Source organism: Nyctibius grandis, chromosome 16 (genome assembly GCF_013368605.1).
Source record: "Nyctibius grandis isolate bNycGra1 chromosome 16, bNycGra1.pri, whole genome shotgun sequence".
NCBI lineage: Eukaryota > Metazoa > Chordata > Aves > Nyctibiiformes > Nyctibiidae > Nyctibius > Nyctibius grandis.
The window spans coordinates 9,992,156-10,016,209 of NC_090673.1; the positions used below are offsets into that span (position 1 = coordinate 9,992,156).

General features: G+C 44.2%; 1 protein-coding gene across 1 annotated transcript in view; it reads right to left on the bottom strand.

Moving 5' to 3' along the window:
• BRINP1 (BMP/retinoic acid inducible neural specific 1) overlaps positions 1-24,054 on the bottom strand; it is a 146,316-nt gene that overhangs the window by 115,898 nt on the left and 6,364 nt on the right. The gene's annotated exons all lie outside the window — the stretch shown is intronic.

Here is a 24,054-nt window from a genome sequence, read left to right on the forward strand (position 1 = left end):
CCCCTGGAAATATGTCTGTGAACAGCAACATCTTTGCAGTCAGGGATATGAGAAAATAAACAAACACCTGGCAAGAACAGAACTGAATCAAACACCGATTTAAATATGATAACACGACCATCAGGAAAAAAAATTTGCATTTTATTGCTGGACTAAAAAAAAAAAAAGAACAAAACAAAAAGCCTTCTCATGCTTCAGCTGGGGACAGGAGGAGCTGAGCAAGGGGACAAGACTCTTGTGGGGAGAGAGAAGTGGCTGGCTCACGCACAGTGCCCTGTTGTGCTGGTACGTGGCAGCACCCTGTCAGCACTTTGCACGAAGGAGCTCCATCTTTCTTTCTTACATGGCCTGACAGCTTTTCAGGAGAGATTTATACAGGGACAGATCGGAATATCTGTCATAGCAAACCACCGTGATCAAGAGAAATGAGGCACTGTGAGCCTCCGAGCTGGGACCCCACACTTCTTAGGGCAGAGGAGATCTTGTTTCAGGAGAGGGCACAACCATGGGTGCTGCTCAACCCCCCAGAGGAGGGTCCCTGGGCTACATCAGTACGAGGCACGTACTCCGGGGTGTATCTGGCTGTGCACAGATATGCAGAGCTTGCAGGTCTGCATCCCTGCAGGCTGCCGAGCCTCCCTTCATGATCAAGGCAGAGAAACTGTCACTTCTAGGGCCCAATTCATCTCTTTCTAAGGCAGATGTCTAAAACAAGTCAGATGAATTGTGCTGTGGAATTGCTTATTTCTCTTTCCCAGCTATAAGGGGAGTCTAGACAGCTAGCTCGGCTGAAGGGAGTTGTGCTGGAGCTGCTGAAAGTCAGAAGAGCCGAATCCCAGCTCCTGTGTGCAGATGGGCCATCCCATAGCGTCGGCCCTCAGCCCTGCGAGCCCACGGCTGGCTCCATACCCACAGCATCCCTGCCCCGGGAGCAGCAGAGCAGGCATGTCACGGGAAGCAGGTGGTAGAAAGGTCTGCAAGGGGTTGGGATACAGCTGCGTAATGAATAGTTTTAAAGATGATCAGAGCAACAAAATCTAGAATTTTTCCCTGATAGGTTTAAAGGAAAAAGTCAGGGAACATATCACCAAGTGTGCTTGGCTCGCCCCCTGAGCCACTCTGCTGTGACAAAGCCGTGGGAGCATTTTACAAGGACAAAGGTTGCTGGCTGGTGAACAGCAGCGTATTAACATGGAAATGACAGCAATCCATGTCAGAGCAGAGCCCATGCAAATCTTCCTTAGGCTATTAGCAATATGTGGAACGAGTCCTCAGATGTGGGACACTTCTTTGCAGGCACCGGGTGACTGGTTCGCAGCCTTACGGTGCTGTATTGCCCGTCTCACTGGAGCATACCGACTATGCCCAATAACTGGGAGAAAAAAGAGGGGAAAAAAAAAAAGCAGATTGCAATTCAGCCCCCTGCTTTCCCAGTGAAGCTCCTCCGGACCCCAGCTGCGGTGTAAATTGAGATTCCGCATGAATGCTGTTGCCTGCTCTCACTGCTCGTTGGGTGCAATTTACTTGTCGTATCCGATTTACACTATGCACTCAGGTTTGGAGCATAAATATACAAGCTCATATAACTACGAGAGCATCTTTCTTTCTCCCATCTCTCACACTGGCTCAGATCCATCAAATTCAGAGGAAGTGGTTTTAATTTCAGTCATCTTCCTTTTCTCACCCAAAGCCCCACTGATTTCTGTGCTGAGGTCTCCTAACCACATCAGTAGAGTTTTCCATTGGATTTCATTTTATCCTCTGATTTGAAGGGTTTAAGCGTGAATTAAGTGATACCTTGGCTTTGAGTACAGCCCCCCTTCCTAGGGATGAATTTCAGCCTAAATGAGAAGTGCGTGCATTAGGAATGCACTCCCCAAGCATGAATAAATGTTCTCAGGGAGCTCCTTAACAACACACAATCTTCCAAGCAACAGGTTGCTTTACTAGGATTAACAACCTGGAGGAGAAGGATTAATATAATTGCTACTCCTAACCAGAGCTGCGGAAAATCATCACAATGAAGTTAAATAAAACCTTTGAAACCTGTCAGGGGTTTTTTTTCTTTTCTTTTTAAAAGTTATTTATTTATTTGTGCAAATCTTGGAGGAAGTTCCCTGACGTCAAACAGGATGTGCGAGCATTCACCTTCCGCTCCCTGTTTTTCAGAAAGGTTTTTAAGCTCGAGCCAAAACACAGGGTATTTTAGAAAGCAACATCCTGACTGACCTTCCCCCGGCTTTGTTTCACATTTCATTCCATAAGAATAAAAGAAGAGCTTTGTCAGATGAAAGGAAAAGTCCACCTAGCCCAGTACTGTATGGTCAATAGTGGCCAAAAACTTCCACGAGGAAAGACTATACCAACAGGGCAAGTAAGCAGCAGTATTTCTCTCCTGCTCTTTCTCAGCCTCCAGTGATCAGCCACTCAGGGACTCCCTGAGCCAGAGGCGTTACCTTTGGCTTTAATGCCCTTGATGGATTTTTTTCTTCCATGAAGTATCTAATAGCTTCACAAAATGCATAGCTAAGCTGTAGAACTCTGTTTTTTGTGAATGCCAGAAGTTTACCCGGGTTCAAAAAGCAAAGTGTGAAACCACGTTACATTTCCACCTTCTGGATGCGCTATCAAGCAAACACACCTTGACAAGGAAATCTCTTCTCAGGAGACAACATGACTTTGATATGTTCTTTTTTTTTTTTTTTTTAAATCCATTTCTGGAATAAACATATTCCACAGCAAATCTTGCAAGAAAAGTGTTTTCCTGCAATCAGCAGCCCTGCTGAAAACGGCTTGCAGCACTCCTCCAACCCATCTGCGAGGGCTGTTGTCAGGGCTGGTACCTGATTAGAGCCAGATCAGATGTACGACAAGGTATTTGTTCTGCTGCCCAGAAGTGGAACATCAGGAGCTGCTGGACTGTGACCAGTTAAATAATTTTCAACAAATACATGGAAATAAATATAATCATCTTTATCACATTAATCACAGTCTCACAGGAAACCTTCACCTGGATTTCAGTGAATTCAGAGCCAGTTTGTTCATTATCCCTGATTCTCTGCTGGCGCTGGGCAGCCAGAGCAAAATCCACCCTTGTGTAAGAGCCAGCACAAAGCCAAAGCATCCCCTGAATGCCATTTGCATGGATCTGCAGTCTGTGCTCTTTGCATTTGTCCTCTGCAAGGTTATGTGGTGGTGAGGTCTTGTAGCATCTGAGGAGCCCAACCCTACACCACTACGGCCAAGCAGCAGAGCACCAAATCGGTGTTTCTTAAGCCTTTCCCACCCTACAGGTATTTTTCTTCCCTGTCAGGCTGTCCAGACCCTCTGCATGTTACATAGGCGCTAAGGAATAATCCCTTCACTTATGTGGGGAGGTTTCCGACTCCCACCAAACCTTCCTGCTCCAGGAAACTTGTTTCTACACCTGCTTGTGCTGGTACACAAACAGCAGCAGAAAGTCAGGCCTGCTGGCCTCAAGAAGAAGAGTAAGCCCTGACTTACACACCAAGCATCGTGGGCTCTTCAAAGCCTTCCTACTGCCAGGGTTAACCTCTCTCTCTTTCCTTGCTCACTTCTGTGCATGTTTTCCAAGAATCCGAACTTCTCTGAACTGCTTTTGAAGCTGAACCTGTCGCGAGTCTCCCCAGCTCAGATCCCCACCTGCCTCCATCCTGTTGGTTCGAGCTTGCGCTGTGGGCAGCGGGCACTCGCCCTCTGCACCAAACGCACGGGCTGTCCTTCCCTTCCAGCCCCGCCACGTATTTCAGATAACTTCAGGTCCACATAAACAGACCTTCTGCACAAACCTTTTCAGCCTTGGCTTCGCCGAGAAGAGACAGACAGATGCCCCCTCAGGCAGAGTGAAAAGGGCCCAACTAACGCTGTGATGACAGCACAGTAAAATTCCCTGGGCCCTGAATATTTTATCGTCATAAAATAAACATAGATCTTCTCATCATGAAATATACATTAAAAAACGTTTAAACATGTTAATTATTAAACCAATATTGATTCATATTGGATGAAGCGTTAACGGGTGGAGTTTGGAGGAGGAAAATTGGCAAATGTATTTAATGTTGAAAGAGCGCTTGCCACATATCAATATTCATCAGGTCTAACCACTAATAATCATAAAAGTGACAGGCCAGATTTATGGCTCCTGTGCATGAAGGCAAGTCTGCGCAAAGGGACAAACTGAAATATTAAGATGGGAGGCACAATAATTCAATTTTTTTTCCCCAGCTCATCATCGTGATTTTACAGATAAACTGGGGATTTGTGTGTAAGAGTCTGAGCAAACAGCGGGGAGACTCTTGTGAGTTTATTTCAGAGCAGGTTACCAGAAGGACACGATCAGCTGCTCATGATCCTGACTGGGGTAAGGCTGTCTGCTGATACAGGTGCCATCCCAGTGCTCAAGCAGTGAACTGCTGCTCATGTGCCCTCTCTTTGGACATTTATTCAAAGAATCTCAAACAGACTTTCTGAAAGTGGGAGAGTGGGAAATGCGTCATGTGCCACCTTTAGCATTTGCAGGGCCGAAGGTGAAGCTTGAGTTGAAGAGTTTTATGGTGCAAGACAGTTATTTTGATTTTGGGTTGTAAATATTCTCCCCAGAGGAGAATATTTTGCTCACTGTGTCTGCAGGAATTCTTTTGCAGCATTTTCCCAGTGGAAGCTCTAGCTTTGATAATACGTTGGGATCGCAGCACAGATAGAAAAGGAAGGTATGGGGGGCTGAGAGTTCCATTAATATGGGAGACTTCACAAAGGTCTTTAATTTGGTTTAGTTTTAAATGCAAATGTCCATCCAAACCACTCAGGAGAAGGAATCCTGATGTGAATACAGTCCGTCTCAGGACACTCCTGGCACTGTCATCTGGACGTGTTGTTCATTTCCCTCCCCATCTAGACTTTTTTTCCTTGATTTTCCTCAAAGTGAACAGGTATCCCAAGACCTGGCTCCTCACCCTGCAATGCTGTGGGACGATGTGAATACAACAGTATTTTTGCAATATGCTGGAGTCTGAAAGAACTGCAGAATTGCAGAGAGTTCATTGTATTTAAAACATTTTGTTGAGAAGAGTGTCTCCTTTTTTGGTCTTTAAACAAAAAAGCACAATGAGGTTCAGTGACTGTGCGCAAGGACTCCAGTTTAAATTTGTTCAGCCTACAAATCAAAAAAGAAATTTGTTTTCTTAACAGCCACCTCTGCAAACACGGTATGGTACCAGAGAGTTAACAGGTGCTCTCTGTCTTGCATGCCAAATTAATTTAATACTTTTTATGGCTGTGTTGCTTTGCAGGAGTAATACAAGTTAGAAGCAGCAGATAGAAACCTTTTATTCTGAGGTGGCAGAGGGGGGTCATATGACTACTGAGGGACAGAGTCATGCCAAGGAAAGTTAAATAAATCATTCCTCTCCTTGCTGCAACTTGGTCCTAACGTGCCAGGGCTGGTACCTGGCTGAGCTGCCAGCATAATTTACTGCAGATAGGTGAGCGTGTAAGCTGCTGCACAGAAGACAAGGGTGGTGGAAATAAAGAGCAGATGAACAGGACTTGGCCACTCAACTGACCAACTACAGGCCTGGAAACAGGGATCTTTTACATCTTTTAGGTCCCTTCCTTTACTCACCAGCCCTTATTGCCTTCAGAATAGAACTGGAATTTCTTTTTTCTCACTACAAAATATATGCCAATAAAACAGCAAATGTCAACCTTTTTCTCTGGGACAACACGTTCAAAGGCCAAAGCCTTTAACATCTGGCAGCTGTAGTATTCTGTTGAACAACAGCTTTATTGTCAATGTTTATTCGCTGGAGAAATGCTTCTGAGCCTACGCATAGAGATGATACACTAAATTGTCCATTTAATTTCCACTTACTGTGAGATTCGGCATACATTAAATAATATTTGATCATTAAAAGCATGTTTATGGACTCTAATATTGCCATCAGTGATATGTGACTAATACACAGTAAAGTGCATTTTGTCATGATCGGATGATTTCAGAGTAATTTGTCATTGACAATTGTTAATCTGGGGGTTCTGTTCTGCTCTCTCCTAATGCAGCTCCAAAAGACGTGTCTGGAGGGAGCCTTGCTATCCTTGTGTCCTTGTACAATGTCCCTGCATAAAACAAGGAGTGGAGTGATCCACTCATGGAGAGACCCACAGTATGGGATGATCTATGCCACTGATTTCCTGAGTGTCACTGGGTTCACTGGAAGCAGCTGGGGAATAAGGGAGATTCCTAGTGTGAAGACCACTCATGGCTCTAGTGTTCAGCTGGAAAACATGACACACCTCAATCAAAGCAGAGCCAAAATTAACTTTTAAGAGGTGTACTATTGACCTAATTTCCTAACAAAATCGTGCTCTGTGTTTGGATGTGCAAATGCATGAGAACACCTTTATCTACCTACTCCACTACCCAGTCCTTTCCAATAGCTTTTGAACTAACTGAACAGCTTTAATCAAATGTGATATAGATATTAACAGCCTCAAAAATATTAAGTTTGCACAAGTTTCATGAAAAAGCTGATTCTGTTGGAGTTCCTAATTAACTACACACCCAGGAATCAACTACACAACTAGGAATTCATGGAAAATGAGCCTCATTTCCACCGATCACAGAAGTAGCTGGCATCTTGATGGGATGTTCTCCCACTGGAAAACATCAATTTGTCAAAATCAAAACATGCTACAGGAACAAGCATGGATTTCAGTAAAATTTCAATTGAAGACAGCTGTTTAGTCTGTGGTAACAGAATATTTTGATTTTTTCAATCTTAAAGAACTGTCCTTCCCCTAAATGTATGTTATCCTTCTCATATAAAGAAAAAAAAAAAGGTGTGTATTTGGGGGGGACACAACTCTTGGAGATTTGTAAAAAAATATTTTCTTCAGAGTTTTTCCATCATAGGTCATGGGAAAATGTTGACTTTTCAGTACACCTTAGGAAAAAGCTGAAATGTGCACTTAAACAGAAATCCCAAGTTTTGACCAGAGCATTAAAAATTCCTTCATAGTGAAAGGACCAGCTAATCAGCAGCTATATCCAGAAAAACTCCCTGTCAAAAGACCTCTCCTGTACCCAACTATACTATGCAGAGCAACGAGTAACTAAGTCTTAATCAATTATTTACGCACCATACCCACATGATATCGTCAGTAATGCTCACCTGACAGAAGCAGGAGAACATCTGGCATTCAGGCAGGAAGCAGAGCCAGGTACTACACCTCTCCTTGCCTTTGTCTTTGGCTTCCTAATGCTCACATCCCACTGCCAAGCTGTTAGTCTCTTTGGTAACCAACAGAAGCAATGTCCCTCTAGCTGATGTGACTGCTGGCGAGGCAATGCAGACCCCTCTTTCCTTACAGTGGTCTTCCTCAAATCCCTCCTATATGTCATCGCAATTACTTCAGCATCTCCTCTCTCTTAGATCAGGACCAAACTAGCGTCTCTGTGACCTGCACATCAGAAAAGACTCGCCCAGCACTGCTCTGGATGCATGGGAAACGTTCAGAGAGGGAGGTCAATACCGAAGAAGCTCATGCCACCCACCTCGGCCTACTGTTCAGGCAATCTGCAGTGAAACAGGACGATGGTGTATAAAGACTCAAAGAAGAGCTAGGTTTGTTCAGACTGGGGTTATACAGTGGACTGGGATCCCCATGCCTCGGGTTCCTCTGGCTGTGCAGTTTGGTGGGGATAACTCCTTTTGTGTGGTCCCTCTGTTGAGACTGTGCTCTTCAGGTACAGACTGTGTCAGAGCCCGGGCAGCACTCAGTCTACTGACAGCTTGATCTCACCTGGAATCACTATATACTGCAAAACTAAACCCTAACAGGCACCATTCGGCGTGGCATGCTCCCTCGTGAGCTGGGATATAATGACACGGGACACACTTCACAAATGCATCTGTCTTCTGGGCCTAACAGCAGCCACGTTGTGTGGGGTGCAATTAGGAGGTCACAGAAATGCTGTCACTGATGGCTTTCTGGCTGCCTTTGGAAAATGTTCTCAACACATAGCTAATAAGTAGGTTTCTTTGATACCACTTTGATAGTTAGGGACAGCAGGAGGAAAACAAGCGGAAGACCCAGCTCAGAGCTATTATTCCTTTTAACTTTGCTTAGCAAATGATTCTGAAGTGCTCAACACAATAACTCTCCCTTTTAAGCATAGGTTTTCCACTCCTCTTCCTTTGCTAGGGTCTAATTTTAAGGGAGCACTTTGGGATTTTAATAACAGAATTATACACTTTGCCCACAGGTCTTTAATCTCTCCGTGTTTATCCCATCAGTTGCGTCTCTGGCGAGCCTTTATCCTAGGATGTTTGTCTATTAAATTAACAGTATTTCAGGAGAAGAGAAGCCATTTGCAAGCAGTAAATCACAAGGCAGTAGCATTCACTTAGCTCTCTCACTGTTGCATCACTCAGTATATTATACACTGTTCTATATACTCAGTATATCACCGAGTCCTTCATCTTCCCTGCCACCCCCGCCCTCCGCCTCCATGCTGCCTGCAAAATGCACAAACCTTTCAGAGGCAGGCGAATCAAAAGAGAAAGAAACAGATGAGATGCGCCCAGGCAGAGAACTGGGAAGGTTTCAAGTGTTTGGATGGCGCTGCTGGATTTTGGCTGCGTTGCCTATAGAGAAGAGGGTAGAGCAGAGCCCCACACATCTGAGTATTTCAGAGCGTGCCAAAAGCAGTGACAAACAATGCCCAGCAGAACCTCAGTGTCAGAGTGAACGCAGCAAACGTGGTGCCTCCCACCCACTATTGACGTGAAACCACCCTGGGGTGGAGGCAGCCCCCGCTGAACAATGTATGGCGAAGTACCGTGGTGCTGCAGGATCAGAGAGATACATATGTTGTATGCTGAAGGAAGAGAATTAGCTGGAAGGGGGCCACAAAAATGGAAATAACCCCGTTTATGCACAAAATAAATATGTGCTTCTTGAAGGACTTTGGATGTCTTAATTCTTGGTCTTAATTGAAGTGGTCCTTCCTTAAGAAAGCAACCTGCAGCGGATGGTTGGAAATATTTTTGGAGCTCAACACACTGTAACAGAATCACCAGCACTGAGAAATGCTCATTTTTGCTCCTTGGATTCTGCCCATCCAGCAAATGGAGTGGGTTCAGTTTCATTTAAACATTGAGAACTGCCAGATCCCTAACAGAAAGCAAGCGTGGTGCATCTGCAAGCAGATGGGAAACATCTCCATGTAAGCATTTATGAGATGCCTAACATAGTTTTTCTCTCACAAAAAGGAGCAAACAGATGAAAATCTAAATGTTAAGGGCAGCGTGAACCAACAATTTGGGGAAAAAAATCAGAACAGGTTGTACAAAGCAATCTGTTGCAATGACTTCAATTTTATTTCACTGTTGACTTCTTGCTTCCTACCCTCCTTGCGATCACCTTTTACAATACATCCATGCAGAAATCCCATTTTCTAAATCAATACTCTCTTTGAACCAAACCACTTTAGAAACAGCAAATTCTGGTCACCGACTCCACAACCTCACGCTCTGGAAATTTTGCCTTCCTGCCTTCTATGAATTATCCTCTAAAACAAAAAAATATTTAATTCCTGGTTCCTCTACCGGAGCATGGCTTTTTCTCTGCCACTGCCACACCTCGACTAGTCACTCTCCTGATTTCACAGATTTTAAGCCCAAGGCACTTGGTCCACCTCTTCCCCTGGACAGGCCACGTGGGTCCCTCTAGTTATCTCCAGGTTAAGCAAGGTGGCTGAGGTCAGGCTAATCCCTTTCAGCACTCTGAAGACTGGACTGTTGGGCGCTACACGCAATGGATAACAGAGATTGAGGTGATGCCCCAGCTGAAGTTGAACATGAGTTATGAGAACTAGTAAGAGTAGACAGATCCTCCATCCTGGCTGGGGAGGGAATACGAAATGCAGAGCATATTTACATTTTTGCACCAATTTGGAGCAAAACTGATACTGTTCAGCATTGCCCAGAGCTGCCTCAGGTGAGGGATCCCCAGCTTCAGGCTCCTTCTCCGGGGTCTGGAGATCCAGCCTTGTTCTCCATGCCCCACGTCTATTCCCTAAACACCTGCTTTTAAAACTGGCCTCTGTCACTTAGTTTGTCTGTTTGTTTATTTGTGTCTCTTCCTCTCCTGCTTTTTGAAATTTCTCTTTGGATCTCATAAATCTTCCTTATGGAAATATTTTTGCACTTGGTATATTTCCAAGAAATGTTTAGACTTTGATAAAGCAGCTTTTTTTCCCATGGGGAGAAGTTTGTCACGATGTTTCTGAATGGCTTTCCTCCATGAATCTTGGCAGCTTAGGAGTCCCCTCCAGTCGGATATAATTGGAAGTAGCTGCTCTGTCTGATAGCCTCGCTTTCAGAGAGTGGCCTCCAGTTTAGTAGCTGCAAATAACTGTGGGGAATTCTGCCTGTGCTTAATTGCAACAAGATTGTTTCCTCCAATTTTTAAGTCTTTCATTTTCAGGCAAAAGCAGAGCTGAATGCTCATGTGTCCTCCACTAAAACCCTTTATAACAAGTGTTAAGAAAATATTCTCTGCCACTGCCACCAGTTTTTTGCTCACAGACTGGAGATCCAGATGATGCTGGGATCACTAGGTGATATGATCAGCAAAAGAAAGACTATCTCTTGGTCAGGCTGACTGATAAAGCTCTGGCTCTGCCAAAGAGCAAATGTATAACTCATTTCTTATTCACTCTTTCTCTTGGTAAATGTAGCAGTCTTTCAAGCTGGGTTAATTTTAGTGTTAGAAAACGTAAGAGTACAAAGGAACACAACCGGCGTTTCGAGTCAACCCCACTTGCCGAAGGGAGGATCAAGCCTGACGATGCTGTGCCCAAAGGATGTTCTCCAGTCTGTCCTTCAAACTCTCTGGTCATCACTGTTCCACCATCTTCCCAGACTATTTTTTCCCAGCCCTTCACTCTCAATAGTGTCAGAAAACGAATCTAAATATTCTCTATAATGTAAGACCATCTTTGAGCCACTCCAAAATTAAACTGCCTCATGTTTAGAAAAGCACAGACGAACCTCAGATACCAGATCTTCTGGCAGTACCAGCTGTCAGCCCATAGAAACCATTGCAGGAATAGGAACAGCCTCAGAGCTATTCCGAAATTCTTAGAAAAAGATTTTCCCAGGAAACTGAGCTAGTGCTTTTCCATGCTCTACCATCTGCGATTGCTGGAGACCAGCTCCGTTACTGGCATCCCCCGAATACATCAATAGGAGACAAAACCATTAAGAAACCAGCAGAGATCACTTTAAAATGCAAACAAAGCAGAATAGTGAGGCACTTCAGGCCCCATCCCGAACTGCTGTAAATCAGGGAAACTCATGTATTTCAAGCAAACTACGCCAATTTGCTCCAGCTGAGGATTTGGTTCTTCCTCATTAACTCCTCCAGCATTACACAGCCAGGTTTCGGAGGCTCTCAGTGACTTCCTGCTTTGAGTTTACAGCTGTTCCAGCAAGGCCTTTGCTTTATCCCATTAATTTATCATTAGTCTGTGTAAACAAAAAGAACAAAACAAAAATGGCTGGGAAAAAAAGAAACACAAACAGATGCACTCAGTTTTCCTCCACTTCAGACAGACTTTAGGTAAGAAGCATTGTTAAAGTGGAGACCTACGGGGACATGTTTCCTAGTTAGGATAAAGATGTTGGTTGAGATCTAAGGCTTAAAGAATCTTGGTTCAGATTAATGAAAAAAAAAAAAAGGCTCCAACTCCTACCCAAGAGTCTTCTTTTTCATTAAAAGAATATTTCACTCTTCATTTCAATGTTTTCCAATCATTCTGATTCCACCTGGAATCAGATGCAGATGTCCTGAAATACCAGCAAGGAAGCGAATTCTGCCAGTATTTCTGAAGCGTAAGCAGAGAGAAAATGACAAAAAAAATCAGGAAGAAAACCTACTCTCCTGATATTGCCCATCCATTTTGGCAGATTAATAGGGACTAGACAGTTTGAAAAAGCTTCAGGTACACGCACAGGAAGAGTTGAGTCTCTACCTGACCACAACTTCTGTGCCAGTTTGACCCCAGCTTGCAAACATCACCTTGTAGTTGAGCCTGAACTGCATGGTGCCTGCATAGCTGGGGTACCCACGCATCCAAAGCCAACATCCACATGGACAAACTATTGTGAAAGTTTGGAAGAAAAGCTCTGTTATTCCCTTTTTTTAGAGAAAAAATTAAAAGGAGGATAGTTCTTCCCCACAAAATAACCTGCCTAAACCTGTCTAGTTAATAGTTCAGTTGTTTCCAGCTTCAGTCACCTGACATATCTGTTTTTTTGCCCTTCAGACTGATTTCCCACAGAAGGGAGGTGGATGAAGAGTCACAGAGATCACTGGCTGGTTGGCAGGGATTTCAAAAGTACGTACGCAAGATAGATCAACAAGGAAATAAATGGGCCCAACGTTTTGCATTCATATAAGCACTCTTGTGAATGCCCATAGGCATTATTTCTTTTACCACGTGAAGTGTTTTCTAAAGCTGACTTGACCACGATCAGGGTCACTCCAGGAGCATACAGCAGTTAAGAATTAAATCCCAAGGTACTCAAATCAGAAAAAATATATCCTAAGATGTTTTTTCACTGATCTTATTCCTGGTAACTGCACAGATACGAGACAAGGTTTTCACTGGGTGGAAGCCAACCAGGATCAATCTCTCGGCTAGCAGTGGCAGACTCAGAAATCTACTCCCCAAAGCTAATGAAAAAGGCAGCTTCCCTGTCTTTTTGGAAGGATTATCTTAAGCTCTTCCACAACCTCAGCTGGTGGCATATGACCCCTGCACAGGAGTTAATTCTGCCATTTCTGATACTTGTCCTGTTGTCTCCAACACACAGCTTATCAGACCAATAAAAAAAAACCTCACTTTAGTCCTATGGGCAGGATGGGGCAGCTTTATACATTTCTTTCCATAGAGATCCTTGGAATGTATTTGTGTCGACTTCTGAGGCGCAGGCAGATGACTATGTACATTTATATATTAGCATGTATGCAAATGTGCGTATACCCTGTTGCAGGTCTATGCGCATATTTTTTTGCAGAGGTATGTTTTCCCAAGTACAGTGTCAGGGAATCTGTCCTGTCACACTGCTCCTAGATGACGGATGCTCTGTGTGCTGCTGCAGCCTTATCGCACCGACAGAGGCACTGCAATGTGGAGACAGCAGCAGTCCTGGCTGTGGTGCTCACGAGAACGAGGAGAGCAGCTGGACAGGGTTTACAGCATCAGTAAATGAAATAAACTGGCTCTTCTTCAGCCTGCTTCTTCTCAGGGGTTCCAGTTCCAGAATGAGAGTAGAGACCTGGCAACTGCTCCCACAAGAGGAAACAAACAAGGGGAAAGAAGAAATTTGGTGAGATTAAAATCTCCCCCAAGGCCATCATAAACTGCTCTGCTGATCTGATGGAGTCAACAGACCATGTTTTAGATGGTCAAGACTGGTGCTGAGCGGGGTGTTTGGATCACAAAATGGCAGAACACTTGGCGTCATCAAGATGGGACCTCTTTCACTCCAGAGCTACCACTCACGGTGTCCACGAGTCACTTTGAAATAATCTGCGATAAGGTCTCTATTTTACTTTTGATCTTTTAAAAGCCAGTTTGACATTTTAACTCATACCTAGGTTTTGTTGCTCATATGTAGGGTTGAACGCTGTTCTTTTATCTTTCAACATGGACCTGAAGAAAACCCTCAGTCATCTACCAGTGTCTGTCTCTGATTTGGAAAATTCAGGGCCAGAAAGCAGCACTGCTCCTTATGTCCCATGTGGTTTCTGCTTAATGCTATTATGGCATGGGATTAACATAATGACAAGCAATGTCTTCCAGTTTTGAGTTTTGTGGTGATCCTCAATTAAAGATACAGGAGAGAGACAGAGAGAACCTGGTATCTGAGACAAGAATTAAGACCAAAACTCAGGATGTTCTTGGTGGAGAAACACCCCAAATCTCAGCTGAACTCTCACCAATGTATCCAGATCAGGAAAAAATTACCCTGGAAATCTCACTATACCAGACCAGGCTTCCTTTATGGGTTTTCCATATTTCTAGCTGTCAGATATATTTAAAACATGACATCAGACAGCCTCATCTCATAATATTCTGCTGCTTCTTTCTTCAAGTCATGAAAGAATGAAAGAAGCTAGGAACAAGCATGAAACTGTAAATCAAAAACTACTACTAGTAGTAATAATGTCAATTAATGTAATATAACTCCATTTAGGAACCCTGCCAGGGACTTTGTTTTAGGTCCTGCTCAAGGTGAGGAAGCAGGTGGCAAAATCATTTTCCATCTCAACAAATTTCCCCATTCCCTGTCTGTAGCACACATCAACCTGGCCCTTTGATCTGGTACATGATACTCTGCTTCCCTGGAGAATTTGGGGCCAGATGCTGTAACACAAAGTAGCTCCATTAAATCTCTATTGCCTTCCACAGGGCATCACAAATTTAAATTGGCTGAAGACTTTGCTCTTGAGAACTATTGGAGTGAACCAGGGAAAAGGTACAAGTTTTATCAGGTTTTGCAACAAAATGCCAAAAGAGGAGTGGAAATAGAAACGGGCTTTGCCCAGGAACAGAGACAGCCCTTCAGACAGCAGAGAAAAAAAAATAGCTGAAGTGTAAAAGCTCACAAAAGTTTGAACACTTGTTGGGGGGGAATATCAACAGGTTAATTATAATGTCCACTCTTGTCCAAAAGTGTGTTTTAAGCTGAAAACTGAGGTGCAAGGCGCTTTACCTCATGCTTGACACTGCTGGACTCAGTCTCTGTTCAATACCAGTATCATCAGCATTACTGGACTTCCTCGGAGATGGAGCCACAGTACATCCGCAAAGAACTGAGCGGTGCTGTGTGTGTTTCTGTGCACAGTCACATGCCAGTGTTCCCAGTTTTACACAGGCATATGGTAGCTTATACCCATAGGTTTGTGCAGCTCACTTCAATCTGCATATCACAAATACATTTACCTTGCTTCTGTGTTCATGGAGATGTATCTTCTCTTACACTTGCATTAGCATGTAGGAGCTTTGCCCTAAAAGCCAATCTGCCTAGGAGAATATGTTAACCTTGCTGGCTGGACAAACAGTCAGACAGCACAGCATGTATTTGGTCACATATATATAATTTCATCCAGCCTGTGTTTGATTGCTTACATATACATACTGCCACTGCGTGCACTTCACTGCACTGCCTTGGATGCTCATGTTTAGACCCATCTGTACGGATTACATCTGTGCATTTAGCAGTTTTCCAAGTGCAGACAGCACTGAAATGGCTTAGGGCCAGATCTTCAGTGTTCCTCCACCAATTCAAGCATAACTTTATACATATTCTTCAAGAGAGCATGTAACTCAATCCTTTCCCTACAGAGCTCGAGTTTTGCCACTGTGATTTTATCCACAAAGCAGATACATGCCAACAGCGGGGCTGTGCCTGTGCAAGTGTGCTGGTAACGGCAAGGGATGGGGAGAGTGGGTATGGTCACAGAGCAATGCCGGTTGCCCCCTTCAGCTGCCACCAGCACTTTGGCAGAGCCATCGCAATGGGCAGATGAACGCCCCAGCAGCTGGGTCGGGCTCGGTGGCAGCGTGGGGAGCAAGTGTCCAAAGCCATGGCATGTGCACTGCTGCACGCTCACCCCGCGTGCGTGGGAATGCACTTCCCTCTAGTGGGCAAAAGCACTGCAGAGCCGGGGATTTTCTTCCAGCTGCACAATATTTTCTTTAGCTCAGGCTGCAGGCTTGTGTTTTCAGTGCTGAAGGTCACAGGTTAGATCCCAGCTGAGGACGTCAGAGCCTCCGTGGTGGATGTCCGAGGGTTGGCTCAGCTTCATCACAGAAAGGTATGTGTGAGTCTGTGACATACGTGCCCGGCTGTGCCTCTGCATGTGATCCTGGGTGCCACATCAGTTGGGGTCAGGTGAGACGTGCCTCCCCATGGCTACCTGCCGGCTGACAGCCTCCGCGCGGCGCTGCCTGCTGGAGCCTTCGCCAAGCAGAAATCTCATTCCCTCAAACCAGCCCGAGAAATGAATTCTCGACACACTGTTTTGATGGAGAATTCCACGATATTTTTGATCTAGAAAGATCAAAACAAGCTTATTGAAAAATTCCATTTCATAATGTCAAAATGTTTCATTTAGAGAATGTCAAAACACTGCAATCTAAATGTTTAATCAAGTGGCATGTATGTGTGGAATATTGCTATTATTTCCATTCAAGTTTAGGGTTTTTTCCCTAATATTTTCCTTAAACTGAAGCAAAATCAAATAAGAGGGCAAAAATGTCAAATCAAAAGATTTTCTTTTGATTGCTAATTGTTTCAGCATTTTTCTACTGTAAGTGGCTCCATGCTTGAAAATATTTTCAAATACTTTTTAATCAAACTGTCGTTTCAAAAGAAACTTTTAAACCATGATACCCTCAATACGATTCTCTTCCTCTGTTCTTCTCAGCTGGTTCTATGGGTTGCGCCTTTTGATCTGTGTTGAATGAAAATCTCGTGTTTCCTGGCTTACAAATTACTGGGCTTGATAGGCCATCGTGTTTGGAAGGTTTAATCAGAAGGCTGAGTCCTCCTTCACCCAGTTCCTCTGCCGTTTCAGATGGAGGGAGGTGGGAGTAATGAATGCTGATTGAACCTCGGCTGGGAATGAGTCAAGAGAGAAAAAAAAGAAAGCCCCATCACTCTTGTGTGATTCAATTACCTCCGAGAACTTTTATTCTCTTGGGGATTTATTCATACGTTCATGATGAATTCAATTTGTGAGGGAATGTAAGGGACGGCGACTGTCCCCGCGCGGTGCTGCTGTGACGGGAGGACACGGCGGTGGAAGGGAGCCAGGAGGCCGGAGGGAGCAGGCCAAAGGCCTTCTCGCCAAGGTGACATGAGGGACTCGGGCAGAGGGAAGGGGCTGAGGAGGCTCCGGGGAGCCTGGGCATGAGGAGCAAGAAAGTGGTGGCAAGCAGAGAGGGGATGCAGGAGACAGGGGCAACCAGCCAGAGAAGCAGCGGGAAGGAGAGGAGGCCAGGGAATGTAACTGCAGGGGATGCTGCCATTTGCAGATCCTTATTTTAATCTCCCGAATGCAAAGCCTGGTCAAACTATTGTCAGATTTGTGTCAAATTTTATTACAAATCAAAACATAATCCTGGCCTGGAGAAGAAGAGATGAGCAGAAAGACAGGTTCTAATACCTTAATTTAATAAACAAGACAGAGTTTTGGGGTTTTTTAAAAAAAAATCTGTATTTTTAGGAAAGCTGAGTGATGGATGTGAGGCTCTCCCCCTGCTATTCATACAAATTTAAACAGAGAAAGAACTGGTTGAAAAAAACCCTGTTTTTTCCCCCCTGAAAGATTCTTCTTTTTGCTAAATAAAATTTTGTTGTATTTCTAAAGCATTTTTATTTCTGTTAATAATTAATTCTTTAACATCACAAATTTAAACTGCCAACCCTCTTTAACTATAGAAAAAAAAATCCTTTTGTACTAGATCAGTTGCAGAAGGGCTTCTCATCACAACCACTGTCCAAACACAATCACTAGGAAATCCTCCATCCCCCTTGGTCAGAGCAGGCAGAGCTAATTCCCTGAAATTTTAACATTTATTTTTGTTATACATCAAAATGCAAACGCAGAATTACCCTCAGATCAAAAATGTCAAAATATTATTGGGAAGCATCATGATGCTTGATTTTTATGAACATCTTCAACTCCAACAACATCGAGCTGTTATAACGACAAGCGAACATAGCAGGAAACATCAAATAATATTTGTTCATTGTTTCAGTACAAGCCATGTGTTCAGAAAGAGTATGACTGCAACAATATCATCAAAATGAACATTTTTACCACAGCCAAAAAAAAAAGTCTCACTTCAATGAAATGAAAAGCAAAACTACGTGCCTATGTTTTCTTCTGCTGAAAATGTGATGGAAATTGAAGCGTTACTGAGACACGCTGTTGTTTCAACAGAATTATATTTTTGTTTCAATAGAACTACAAATAATCCTGTTCTTTTTAATTATAGACGAAACCTATTCTCCTAAAACTGAAATATTCTCGCTGGAGATGATGCACAGGGGAGAGGAGAGGCAGGGTGGGGGGGATGAGGCAGCAGATCCAGCAGAGACGGGGTTTGAACTTCGTGCTTGGCTTATTATTCCCTGGCAACTTGCATGGCTCCAACAGATGTTCAAAGACAGAAATGATGATATGTTACCTAGCTCGTTTTGCAGATCCCGCTGTTACGAGCAGTGGGACTCCAAAGGGGTCCACAAATGGGACGGGGAGGCCCCTCTTTTACTCTCGGTCTCCACTGAGAGCTCACCCCAGCAGCTGGTGATGGACCATCCCTCGCCTGCCTCACTGTCTGTTCCAGCGACAGTGTTTACTTGTTCCCTAACTTGTTGAATTCAATCAAAGCACAAACTGACTCACAAAGACAGACAATAAAATATTTATAGGTTCCTTCCCTGGGAAATAGGTTGGCCCAGGGAAGAGAGACCAAAGTGATGAGCTGAGTAAACCAGGGAGCAAGCAGTGTGAGGACCACAATGAGAATGGTTCAATTTACCCAGGACAAATGTAACAGAACAAACTTGACCTTAAAATTACTCCTTCAAAAACATGACGTTTAGGCAGAGGAGAAGTAAAGCTTTCAGGACAGAACAGGAGCATAGTGTCGAGTTGAAGAAACACCATTCGAGGGAACAGAGGTTTTGCCCTCTCGGAGTGGCAAGGAAAGGTCTCAAGACACTGGTGGTGGCTTGGGACAGCTCAGTTTTGCAAAGTCCATCTAGATTTTTAAACTTGACCTAGTGCCAAATTGCATGAAAATAACAACGGTTTGGAAACTCTCCTCAGAGCAGAAGCACTAAAAAAACAAAGAAAAAAAAAACGCCCAAGGAAATAACATATCTGCAGGGATGGATGTCTTATTTCCATAGAATATTTTGTTTCTGTTCTTCAATCAGCAGAACTGTGCACGAGTAATGCAATTCAAAGCGGAAAGGTTTAAAAAACTCTAACAAAAAAGCAACACAGCGAAAATGTTGAAAGAGCTAGTTGGATGTTGAGTTTTCCCCAATTTTCCCATACTAGGTTCTCTTTCCAAAACATTTTAGCAAAGCAAGATGACTTCAGAAAAGGTTTCAACATAATCCAAGATTCAGCAAAGCCTGGCTCCCTCACATTTGTTCTAGTTAGCCCTGATGAGCATTAGTGAAGTGCCTTCTGACCAAGCAATGTAGGTCTACCATGGTTAAATTTATGGGGATAGACACCTCCCTGACTCCTTAGAAGTGAGGAAAAATTGTAGCTGTCTCCTTCATGTGCAGGAGAACACCACAAGGAGCTCACTAGCATCAGGCTTAGACCTTCAGAGGCTGTTTGGGAGCACAAGCACAGAGCTGGGAAGGGCGATTTTGTCGCCTGCGATTCGAGTGACCAGCTCAAGGCCAAAATGAACGAGGCACGGATGGCAGGGGGAGGCTGGAGGAGATGACAAAGGCACCAACGTGAAAGGAGAAAAAAGAATCCTAAAGAGTGAAAGGGAAAAGAAAAAAAAACCTACCAAGATTTGCAAGGCAGATTGAAATCAGTGTGAAAGGGAGAAAAAAAAACCAGCCTGCCCTGGCTGGCCCATGGATGCTGCAAATGCCGGGGACTGTCCCTGAGGCACTCAGCCCAGCCTGGTGCCGCTCTGGTGCCGGCTCCATCGCACCCTTCTTGCACCCCCTCAGGTGCAGACAGAGGTGTTTGATACCAGCAAAGTCTTTGCAAATTTTTTTTTTCTTTCAAATGGAGGAAACATCTTTAAAAGGCAAAACTTTATTTTATTACTGCTCTTACTACGATTATATTTTTTGTTTTGCTTTGGTTGTTTTCCCGAGGTTTTTTATTAGTGTTGTTATTATTCGCAAACAGAACTGCCAAGGGAGAATCTGAGCGATTCTCTCAGAACTGCAGATGAAAGTAATGGGCTTCTTAAAGACTTTATTTACATTATTGAACACAGGGAGAACAGAGAGAGCGAGTCAGACATTAAAAGGACTGCTTGCCTATCCCTTCAACGTCAACCAGTGGACTGTCAGATCACCTACAGCTTAGTCCCTCTCAGGTGTCTTCCCCTGGTAGCTTTAGGAAGGAGCACAGGTCCATCCCGCCTGGCTTCCCAGGGCAGCAGCAGCTCTTCATCTCTTGTGCCTGGGCAGACCTTGTCGCTGGAAGTTTTTAGGCCTGAATTTTAAAGTGTCAGCAGCTTTCCTGGAGATCAGGAGAGGCAGAGAAGGCTGGACATCACTTACTTCCTTTTTTCCCCATCTTTCCAGCTCTTCCTCCATCCCTTCCCAGCTCTGCAACACGGAGCTGAAATTTTAAATTCTAAAAATGTTGTGGAATTTGCAATCTCAGAATGATTGTCAAAAAAATTGCTTTTTTATATCTCCTAGGACTCCTGCAGCCCCCACAAACAGAGAAAAATTCATAAACTTGTCATCAGAACTTTTCTGAGTGGCATTTATCATAATCTGGAATTATGGCATTTTAATTTCATTTTAAGTGGTTTTAGCTAGCTCTGCGAACTCTATTTTGAATACCTGTGTAGTGCCTGAAACAGGAGGTTTAAAAGCACTTCAGGAAAGTTAATGAATTACGCTTGCTGAGAACTATGTCAGGAAGCAAAGTGTTATAATTCATATTATTCAGATAAGGAAACCAAGGCCTGGTTTGGTTAAAATTCTTCTTCAAAGCTAGTTTTGAAACTGTAGCAGAAGAAGGAACAGAACTACATGTCCTGTCCATGGTCAATTTTTTTCTTGCTAATCCAGAATCACAAGTGCTACTGGATGTAGAAGATAGTTTATGTTGTAACATTGTCTGCCCTTAAATTTTTCTGGATTATCCTCTAGCTGTTCCCTTGCCACAAGCTGCTCTTCCTGCAGATATTGCCACAAACACAACGGTCGCAGCCATCACTGGATATTAAAAAAAAAAACAAAAAAAACCCCCCCCACCAAACCTGTTCTTCTCTGATATGCACTGAAATTCTCAGATGATGTCTTGGCTTTTTAGGACATGGCTCACCGCCCTCAAAATCCACAGACTGGCTGAAGATTTTAAGAAAAGCCGATGTCCAGCAGAGAGCCACCCGCCGACCCCTGCCTTCTGCTGCAGGGAAAGCCGAACTTGGCTTCCTCCCACACTGCTGCTGTTGCCGGCACTGGGGCCGGGGGTGGCCAGATGGCTCGTCTCTGCCAGGGACCCTGCGCTGGCAACGCCGGTGCAGCGCTTGGCTCGCTGCTGGCAGACGGACACAAAAGCTGGAAATACAATTAAAGTGCAAAGAGGGGGGAATAGTCGGGCCGACACGGCAGATTTGATTCATCCCGTGGGTAAATCAGCTCAGTCAGAGGTTGATCTCTGCGCCCATCATATATTAATATGTATTTTATATTCAGGATATGTTTGCTGAATTCTGGTAGCACTGGAACAGCACAAGCAGTCGTGTGGCCTGACCTCCTGAGATGGTGACAAAAAGAAAAAAAAAAAACAATAAACGATGTTTTCTGTGCTCATGAGCAGTGCTCAGCAGACATCAAGAAACTCATTTTATTTCATAGGAATGTACCTGTCTTTCCTACTATAGAGAAGTTCTTTCCTTCTGTGTTTATTTTCAGATGTTTCTAATAACACTTTTTGGTTGAAAAATAGCAAACTGTCAAAAATGGAAATATTTTCAGTAAAGAGACAGTTTTCATTACTTTTTTACATGAAGCGAAAACACTATTCCTTTTAAGATTGCCAAAATTTCCATTTTTTTCACTTTGAAACAAAACCTTCCAGATTTCCCCTTTAAAATTACTTGTCTGTTACAAAGTGAAGCAGTTTTTTAGAAAATGCTCAAATCAAAGCACAATATTTCAAAATTATTTAAATTCTATTTTCCAGAGCTCAGTTTTGTGAACAGTTTCACCATTCTGGCTTCTCATTCTGACTGAGGATGAGACAGGGTAAGGTAAAAAGAAGTGTTTGCAAGGCAAGAAAACCATTTTCTCGCTATTCCAGTGAAATTTTGTACTTCCTTAATACTAAGTGAGTGATTAATCCTTCACATACAGGACAGGAACAGCCTCCTCGGGCTCCCAGGTTGGGATGTGCAGGTGTAATCGCAGGGAGCTGGGCTGTTGCTACCCCCCGCTCCCATGTGAAAACAGCACTAGGAACCAGCTCTTGCTGTAATTGTGTCCCTTCAGTTAATTCTGTCCCATTAAGCCTAAAAAGCACATTCACCCCAAATCTTCCCTTGGTGACAGCACTTAAGGATGCTGAAAGCCACGTCCAAGGAGAGGGGAGCACGCTCTGGACACAGGTCCCTCTGAACGAAAATGTCACGGCTTTCCTGCCTGCCAGGGTCCAACCCCGTCAACTGGTGACTGTTTTTTTCTTCCAGCAAAGATCTTCCTTCATTAACACTTGCCCTCACTGTAGTTCTTTCGTGCTTTCAGCTTCTTCCTCAGCCGCTGGATGTTTAACCCCTGTCTGCTGGGGGATGTCGCCTTTTCAGCAAGGACAGGTTATTGCAATCGAAACACGGCGGTTTGCTGAAGTGCGGAGATAACCCTGCAATTCATCCTTTGTCATTTCCCTAAACTGGACAGTGGGCCGATAGCTGTGTGCTGCCTGCTCAACCCTTTCAAATGAACTGGCCATTTATTGCCCAAGTTTAACAGAAAGCCATTTAGGGAGCCTGCAGCCCGCTACGCGGCTGAAATGTTCCAGACGGAGGATGCGTTAGTCACATCCATGGCTGAGTTAATTCACGATTTAGGATCCCGGGAAGGACAGACACGGAGCAGAGCTGTACCCTGTCAATCAGTCTCACAGAGCGAGCTCCCTCGTAAGATTGCCCTCAAGAGATGCTTTAAGTGCTTTCAATACCAACAGGCCATGTTCACCTCTCACTTATGGTGGCCACTCCATTGGCATCAAAGGAATTGCTCTTGATTTACACCCATGTAAGTAAAATCAAGCTCTTCAAGCACACCACCATGTCCCAATAAAAGCACTGCAAACCTCCTAATGAGAGTTTTCCTCCGACCAGTGCTCCAGCAAGGCTGAGCCTCCCCTCTCCTCAGTCCTGCTCAGCAAATCCGGGAGAGATAATGCCCAATATTTCCCCACCAGTACAAGCGAGACCGGGCAATTCCCTCACTAGGCTCGGCACCAGCCATATTACATTGAAAAATAGTGTACAATTATTTATGTACAAACCTCTTCCATTCTAGCAGAAGTGGCTGCAATTTCCATCCGTGGCATGGGGCTGTCTGGGGCAGGGGATAAATGCTCTGCGTCTCAAATGCACACATCCATGGGAGTTCATGCATGGGACTCACACGGCAGAGCCAGGATTTGGACACAGCTCCTATGACCCTGGTCTAGCAAATCGTGCTGCCTCCACGTCTGCTGGGAACTGTCAGATATTCTGCAGACTCTCGCTCCTCTTCTGACTTGCTCTAAACCCAGGGAGAAAGCAAAGCTCACTAAAGATTTGCAAAAGCCCTTTCCCTGCTCCCACCTCCACCTCCAGCCCCCTCAGAGAAAGAAGCACTCAGAGGCAGGAGGCACAGCCTCACATTCCGAGATTGTTAATGAACACGTTTTCTGTAGATAATTATAGGCACTGGCATATTGAAAGCACTTAAAACATCTCATTCTTTTAATTCATTAATTATATTGCAATTACGCAATTCTCAGGCACTCGCTGGCACTTTGGAAATCAGCCATTCTTGGGAGATATAGCTGAGTTAGGAACGGGTGAAAGGGGAGAGGAGGAACGTGAGAGAAGGGGTGATGGGAAAAGTCAGGGGCTCTGCCGAGGCTGTGTGAGTTTGCACAGCAGGTAACTGGAAACCAGTCCAGATAAAACCCCATTCCCGTGAGTTCCAGTGATGTTCGTGCCTATGCACTACTGCTGCCACCAAT